Source organism: Lissotriton helveticus, chromosome 5_1 (genome assembly GCF_964261635.1).
Source record: "Lissotriton helveticus chromosome 5_1, aLisHel1.1, whole genome shotgun sequence".
NCBI lineage: Eukaryota > Metazoa > Chordata > Amphibia > Caudata > Salamandridae > Lissotriton > Lissotriton helveticus.
Genome location: NC_136065.1, coordinates 1905222032 through 1905230161, shown reverse-complemented (window position 1 = coordinate 1905230161; position 8130 = coordinate 1905222032). Strand labels below are relative to the sequence as shown.

The following is an 8130-nucleotide window of genomic DNA, read 5'->3' as shown; positions in this document are numbered from 1 at the left end:
TGTAATGCTGAGAAACTCGTAGAAAGAAGGAAATGAAAGATCATTAAATAATTAAATAAACAAAAGATGAGCAATGCCCAAATAACTAAATGTCTGATGAGCTTCGCTTTATCATTGAACTATGCCCTGGAATAATAAATAAACAATAGATGAGCAATGTCTAAATAGTTAAATGCCGGATTAGCTTCTCTTTATCACTGAACTGTGCCTTGGAGTTACGTGCGTGTCCTCGTGTTTAATTTGCACACGCAGGAAAACACAAAAAGCCATGAACTTGAACAATACTGACGTGTGTGGCATCGGAAGGTAGACTGGTGACATGCCGAATAGTTAAAGGGAAATCCGCAAATGATCTGAATTGAAATACTTCGGGTGAGTTGCAGGCAAGAACTGTCCCAATCAAAATGTCATCACGTCAGGAAGCGTCATGACGTCAGCAGGAACAGAATAGTTTGATCAGCAGCAACGCGCGCTTAGACTCGAGGAAGGTCTCAAGCGAGATGCGCGAGCAGAGCAACGCTCCCTTTCAACTTCGCTAACATGTACCTTAAATCCTCCGGGCCGGTACAAGACTTTACCCCTCGAAGATTGAAGATCTACCGCCTTCGAAACCAAATTGCGGGACTTCAGTAGAGGCAAAAGGGTGATGTCAGTTGAACCCTTAGATGCGGGACTCTTAGATGGGGTAACGTTGAAGAGACGCGTGGGGTGATGGGTGAAGCTTTCCCGGACGTCGCCAAATGAAATAAATCGAAGGAATACTTCTTGTAAGTTGATTGAAGTTTATTTGCGTAGAAGATTCATTCACCCATTCTACGGAGCATCCTCTTGTCAGTAGATCGAACGGCAACTAACTTAACGCCTTTCGAACATACTGACAACAGCGCTCCATGCATGAGCAGTAATTAAACAAGCATTGAAAATGCAATAGGTCTCGCAATAGAAGAGTTTGACCTTTTGGTTTTGCAAATGGATGAGTGGCGTTGCGTGGATGAGTGGCGTTGCGTGGATGAGTGGCGTTGCGTGGATGAGTGGCGTTGCGTGGATGAGTGGCGTTGCGTGGATGAGTGGCATTGCGTGGATGAGTGGCGTGTGTGAGTGGCGTTGCGTGTGTGAGTGGCGTTGCGTGTGTGAGTGGCGTTGCGTGTGTGAGTGGCGTTGCATGTGTGAGTGGCGTTGCGTCGATGAGTGGCGTTGCGTCGATGAGTGGCGTTGCGTCGATGAGTGGCGTTGCGTGGATGAGTGGCGTTGCATCGATGAGTGGCGTGTGTGAGTGGCGTTGCGTGTGTGAGTGGTGTTGCGTGTGTGAGTGGTGTTGCGTGTGTGAGTGGCGTTGCGTGTGTGAGTGGCGTTGCGTGTGTGAGTGGCGTTGCGTCGATGAGTGGCGTTGCGTCGATGAGTGGCGTTGCGTCGATGAGTGGCGTCGATGAGTGGCGTGTGTGAGTGGCGTTGCGTGTGTGAGTGGCGTTGCGTGTGTGAGTGGGTGAGTGGCGTTGCGTGTGTGAGTGGCGTTGCGTGTGTGAGTGGCGTTGCGTCGATGAGTGGGGTTGCGTGGATGAGTGGGGTTGCATGGATGAGTTGCGTGTGTGAGTGGCGTTGCGTGTGTGAGTGGCGTTGCGTGTGTGAGTGGCGTTGCGTGTGAGAGTGGCGTTGCGTGTGTGGCGTTGCGTGTGTGAGTGGGGTTGCGTGGATGAGTTGCGTGTGTGAGTGGCGTTGCGTGTGTGAGTGGCGTTGCGTGTGTGAGTGGCGTTGCGTGTGTGAGTGGCATTGCGTGTGTGAGTGGCGTTGCGTGTGTGAGTGGCGTTGTGTGTGTGAGTGGTGTTGCGTGTGTGAGTGGGGTTGCGTCGATGAGTGGGGTTGCGTCGATGAGTGGGGTTGCGTCGATGAGTGGGGTTGCGTCGATGAGTGGGGTTGCGTGGATGAGTTGCGTTGCGTGTGTGAGTGGCGTTGCTGTGTGTGAATTGCTGGTTGGGGGAGTGGGGGGTGGGCGGGGGAGCAGCAGGCAGATGCGAGTGGAGCGCGCGCTGGAGAGGGAGGGGGAGGGAGGGGGTGGGAGGACTAGGCAGCGGGAGAAAGCGAGAAAGGAGTGCACGTGCATATAGCAGGACTGGGACATTACATTGTGAGCTGCACATTTGGTAAAGATGTATCTTAAAATATTTTTTCTCATGTAGCCCTTTTATTTATATTACGGCGAATATGTGCACCGCATGCTGTAAAATACTATTTTTGCACTTGATAATGTTGGACTTCACACTGTTGGCTAATAATGAAACACTTATGTGCCTGCATAACAGCCTGTTGCCTTGCCCGTTAATTCTGGTCGTTTGCCATAGGAACGTCCGGGATGCATTTGTGCACAATTAATATTTTAGCACTCATTCATTAGGTAAGGGACACTACCGCAGTCACTGGAAACACGACACAAGGGAAGCGGAGCCTGTTCTCTGCTGCTGTACAGTGCTTTCACATTTGTGCGAGGAAAAAAAACAAGGGGGCAGGGAGAGAACAGACGAGTGGAGGGAGGGAAGGGGTGTGCGGTGAGAGAAAGGGGAGAGCGGACAACTCAGAGGTAAGGGACAGAGAGAAGTAGAGAACGGAAAAAATATGGAAAGGAGGAAACACGGGGAATCGAGAGGGAAAGAAGAGATGGCGAAGCAGAGGGAAGGGGAGAGAAAAAGGTGAAGTAAGAGGGATAGGGAGAGACAAAAGGAGGGCATTAATGTGGGGAGGGGGAGGAGAAGTGCGACACGGCCGCAGCAGGGGGCTGAGCGGGGAGAGCGTCAGGGACCTTTGAAGTGAAGCTAAGCTTCACTTCAAAGGAGTGGGAGGAGTGCTGCTGGGGAACAGATGGCGATTTGATGCTGCGCGTGCACACGCAAGCGCATTGACCTAAAATGCGCACGGGCACAGCACCAAATCGCCAGTCTAGGCAAACCTTGGGTAAACCTTGTTTAAGCGCCTATAGTCTCGCTTCTCTCAATGCGCATGCGCATTGATAGGTCACGAGACCTAAAAAAACGTAGCATCGAGTGGCGACTGGTGCAATTTAAAAATGGTGAGGCGTAAATGCATGCCCCACATTGGATTTAGTGAGCGAAGCACACCAGCCCAGCATTTTCAAGAGGGTACTGGGGCATTCTCTTGCAAGACAATGCTGAAAATGAAAGCACACGGGTACATTTTACAGCACAGTTCGTGCAAACAAATGAGCCACAGGGACTTTGCATCTCTCTCCATGGGCTGCCATTGGTAGGTGGCTAATGTATCCAACACGGTAGCCACAGCCCCTGTCTGTGTGGAGCTCTTTACGTGTACCAACTCCACCACTCAAGTAGGTGCAGCAAGTGCTTAATTGGAGTCAGTGGTTGCAGATGGGGACCACTGGCACCAATTTTCATCAGACTTTGACCCAGAGCAAGAGAGAGAAAAACACTCAAGAGGAAAGGAGGAGAAAAATGTATTATAGAGGCATGAGGCTGAATCAAGACTACAAATCCTTGGTATTTAGCACACTGATATTCAGTAGCGCTGACTGCAGGTTTCTGAGGCAAACTTTAGGTGCTTGGCACCCTACAAATCGAGTACTGGGGTAGTACTACCCTGGCACATATTTTCTAAATAAGACTTTTAGTTTGCAGGACTATATAATGGTGTGTGCTACCAGTAGAAGTTATGTAATTAGAGGCAAACATCACTTTGACATTATCCACATAAGAAACAGAAGCCTTAACAATACACTAACAAAATGAAAATGGCTAGTTCTTAAAGCTGAAGCAATCTAAAGCGGAGAGCGTGACTCAAATGACACATGTAGTGGTACCTCTAAATTGTTACTTATTTAACTAGGTGCATGCAGCTTCCTTCTCATTTTTGTTCCCTCACACATCCCATTTTACTTTTCTATTTTGCTGGTAAAAAATAAATACACGAAACCCTTGACCTTGAGCACCTGAGATGACAAATGAAGACTTTCTAATGCTAACACAGTTCATTTTACAGCATCTAACCTTTGCCTGTTTGCCAAATACAGAAAGGCGCGTCCCCTTAAATCAGAGAGATCATCCGAATGATTAAATTGCTGTGACTGTAATCTACGAGGAAAATCCCAAAAATATAAATGTGCAACTGCGGGGACGATAGAAGCGGGGGAGGATGAAGGGAGCGAGGGCTGGGTAGTAAATAAATAAAATTAAAGGCGCATCTCCGGACTAAATATTTTGCAAAAAAAAATGTGCACAGCAACGAAACAGGATTACAGGAACACAATGTGCACAGCAGAGTAGCAAGCGTTCAGGCCCAGACACAAGCAGCCAAACAGAGAGAGGAGAAATTGTATTGACAGAGAACAGATGAATGACCTCCTGGAGACTCTGAGGTCACTCTCAGCGCTTGACCAACCCAAGTATATCCTGTATTCACAGGATATACTTGGGTTGGTCAAGCGCTGAGAGTGCCTTAAAAAAGTGCCTTCTGTTGCCTTAAAAAATATGACCTTAAGTAATGCCCGGTTACTCACCGGTAATACTCATTACTCCGAGTCTTGGTCTCCCCGTCTGATTCCTTCACAGTGAGCAGCTAGTCTGCCCCACAGTTCAAGTTCAGGAATTTGTATAGCGCGCTACTCACCCAGAGGGTCTCAAGGCGCTTGAGGGAGGGTAGGTGCATTACTTATCGAAAAGCCAGGTTTTTAGCTGCTTTCTGAAGGAGAGGTGGTTCTGTGAAAGGCGGAGGTGAGTGGTGAGAGAATTCCAGGTTTTGGCAGCTAAGTAGGAGAAGGATCTTCCTCCCATGGTGGATCTATGGATGCGCGGAATTGCGGCGAGGGCTTGATTGGATGATCATAGTTGGCAGGTGGGTGTGTAGAAGGACAGTCGTGTGTGGAGGCATTCGGGTCCTAGGTCGTAGAGCGCCTTGTGTGCGTAGGTGAGGAGACAGAACGTTATTCTCTTGTTGACGGGGAGCCAGTGGAGGTCTTTCAGGTGACCGGAAATGTGAGCTTGACGGGGGATGTCCAGAATGAGTCTGGCTGAGGCGTTTTGAATGCGTTGGAGTTTTTTCTGTAGTTTGGCTGTGGTTCCGGCGTAAAGGGTATTTCCATAATCCAGTCGGCTAGTGACCAGTGCGTGGGTGACTGTCTTTCTTGTTTCGGTGGGGATCCAACGGAAGATTTTTTTGAGCATGCGTAGGATGTTGAAGCATGAAGATGAGACGGCGTTGACTTGTCTGGTCATCGAGAGGGAGGAGTCTAGGATGAAGCCCAGGTTACGTGCGTGATCTGTAGGTATGGGTGCTGTACCCAAGGCCGGTGGCCACCATGAGTCGTCCCAGGCAGAGGGGGATGATCCTAGGATGAGGACTTCCGTTTTGTCCGAATTTAGTTTTAAACGGCTGTTCTTCATCCATTCGGCTACTTCTTTCATTCCTTCGTGTAGATTGGTTTTGGCGGTGTTTGGGTCTTTAGTGAGGGAGAGGATCAGCTGGGTGTCGTCTGCATAGGAGATGATGTTGAGGTTGTGTTGTCGCGCGATGGATGCGAGGGGACTCATGTAAACGTTGAAGAGGGTAGGACTGAGTGATGATCCTTGTGGTACGCCGCAGATGACTTCGGTGGCCTGTGGAAAAGTAAATTTTGCCATGTTCTGTGTCCCTACGTGTTCCCCATGTTATGTCATATGTGCATGATCGATATGCATGTATTCCCTTCTGATCGATTAAAGACGCAATTACAGTTGTGTCCAGCTCTAGTATGCCAGTTTCCAGTTTTCGTGAATACAACGAATATCGGGCCTATGTAAAGCTACGTTGCCACGTTTCACAGTGTGCACGTTAATTCATTGAAATATCCCCGTTTCTAGGCCTCTAAAGGGCCCGGACTCAGATTCAGCTCCTGTTTTCTGAACCCTCTCCGAGGAGCGATACAGCCCCCACCTGTATCCCTGACCCTTAGCTTACTTTCATGCCTCACAGTGCCCGGCTCGGCCTGGCTCTGCCTCCAGTCTGCCAAGAGTATGTTATGCTTCTAGTTATCAGTCCAGCCCTCCTTCTCTGCATTCCTAAGCTACTGAATCGCATCAATAGTTTCCGTCATGGTCTAGCCTTTATGTCTCCATGTAAGAGAAATACTGTATTAATATTCATAGAATATTCCACGCACACGCACTACATGTAGGATTATTTATGCACCAGTCTTAATGTCTGTTAGCCTTTGCCCTGATAACTTTTGGATTCTATCAACATGTTCTCTAAACACTAGATACTAGATAGGCTTTAGGTACATGTCGCTCTGACACTCCAGACTTTAGTCTCCTCTTCTAGCGCAGAAGTCATAGCCCCCCAGTTCTCCCTAGTAACACGTCATTGCCAGTTTGCGCGCACCACTAGGTTAGAGGTCCCAGCTGCTCAGGTAGCCCCCTCCATGTTTCCGCCCCTTTTATGACATATTCTGTTACGTTTACATCACATGTCTATGTATACGCCCTGAACACGCCTTTTTGTTGCATCAGTCATGCCTTATCTTTCGCGACTGCTACGAGAAACGCCTACTGTATTGAACTCCATGTATTTTGTTTAACTATATATACTAATGTTCTGTTATTAAAAGTTATCCTTGTTCCTGCCCCTGATGCGCATCATTCCTATTCCCGTACAGGCTGTCCTGTTCTTGTCCGCTATGCTCAATTAAAGCCTGTCAACTCTAGCTACCTCGTATCTTGACTCTTATTTATTGAGCTAACCGTTTATTGTTTATTGTCAAAAATAGCACAGGTAATTAATTATTTATTTACCACATAATGGCGCCCGAATAGGGACTCGCCCTTTCCCCACGCGCCGGAGAAGCCACGCAGGCCCCCTGATCCTCTGCAGCCGTGACGGAACCATACCGTGCACGTGCAGATATTTCTGCTTCAAGTATCCCTCAGGCCCACGGAGGAGACGGAGGTTGCGGTCCAGCGTCCAGACGAGGCGGTGGAGGAACGCGGCGAGTCCCGACCAGAGCCCAAGCCGAGAGTCCAAGGTCCGAGGTATCCGGAGGCCCACCTGTAACTGAAGTCCGAAGTTCGTCCGTCCGTCGTCGTAGCAGTCCAGTCCAGTCCGAGGCCTTCCGTTCTTGCTGCCCGGTGAGTACCGTTGCTGGGGTAGTATCTAGACAGGGTCAATTGAATTGTCTCTGGTCCGTGGGTTTGGGTACGCAGATCCAACACGAAGTGTCCACTTAGGTGGATGCGGGTCCTGACGTGTCTCTTTATGAGACCGGTAAGTTTCGTACTGTTTTAGCAGTGCATCTAGTCATTCTAGTTTCTGTTCTAGTCAGTTCTGTTCTCGAGAAATTCATGTGTTCTGTTCTCAGTATTCTAGGTAGTATTTTGTCCGAACTGTTATTCTTAAATGTTATTCAATGTGTTTTCAATGTCGTGGTATGAATGAGTTGTTCTTCAGTAATTATCGTGTTCATTGTGTATTGTATTGTGTCTAGACTCCAGTTCAGCCATGCCTCTGTTCTCTAAGTTACGTCAGTTAAAAACTAGAAAAGGTTTGCTAGAAGAAGCAGTTCCTGTCCCGCCTAGGGACAGTCCAGGTCATTTTATGTATCAAAAGCATGGCATAAGTGCCATATTGTATCTAGATTTATGGGTGGAGTACACCAAACAGTTAGAGGAAAAGTATAGATGGCCCGTATCAGGTACGTGGGATGCCGAGTGCATCATGCGAGTAGAAGAAGCATTATGGAAAAAGAAAGCCAGACAGTCCCAGAAAGACGCCATCGAGTTATGGCGCAAAGAATCTCACAGGAGAACAGAAAAAGAAATCAGAAAGTCAGAATTAAGTAGAGAATCCTTAGAAAGAGCCCAGGAAAGGGAATTAATCGAAGTAGGTGAACGAGTTAAAGCCGAACAGTCAGACAGACAGAGAAATGCCCTCATTAAGGGTATGTATCCTCTTCTTGCCGAGGGCTTGCCAAAAGCAACCCCGGAAGCACCATGTAATTTTCCGCCGCCATTAGTTCCGATTAAGCTACGTCACAAACCGACCGCAGCTGATATTTTTCTCTCGTCCTATTTGGACGACACAGTCCCAGAATATGCGAATCCTGCTCCGCCAGCTCCTGTAAATAATGTAGTTCCTGTT

General features: G+C 48.3%; 1 protein-coding gene across 2 annotated transcripts in view; it reads left to right on the top strand.

Annotated features, from left to right (window-relative positions):
* The first annotated feature begins 263 nt into the window (after nucleotides 1-263).
* The window catches only part of KLHL10 (kelch like family member 10), a 239886-nt gene continuing 232019 nt past the window's right edge, over nucleotides 264-8130 (top strand). The window contains exon 1 of one of the 2 annotated variants that reach the window (XM_078645444.1): nucleotides 264-767. The gene's annotated coding sequence lies outside the window, so the exon portion shown is untranslated. The remainder of the gene's footprint in view (nucleotides 768-8130) is intronic. The other variant, XM_078645443.1, reaches the window with a different exon arrangement.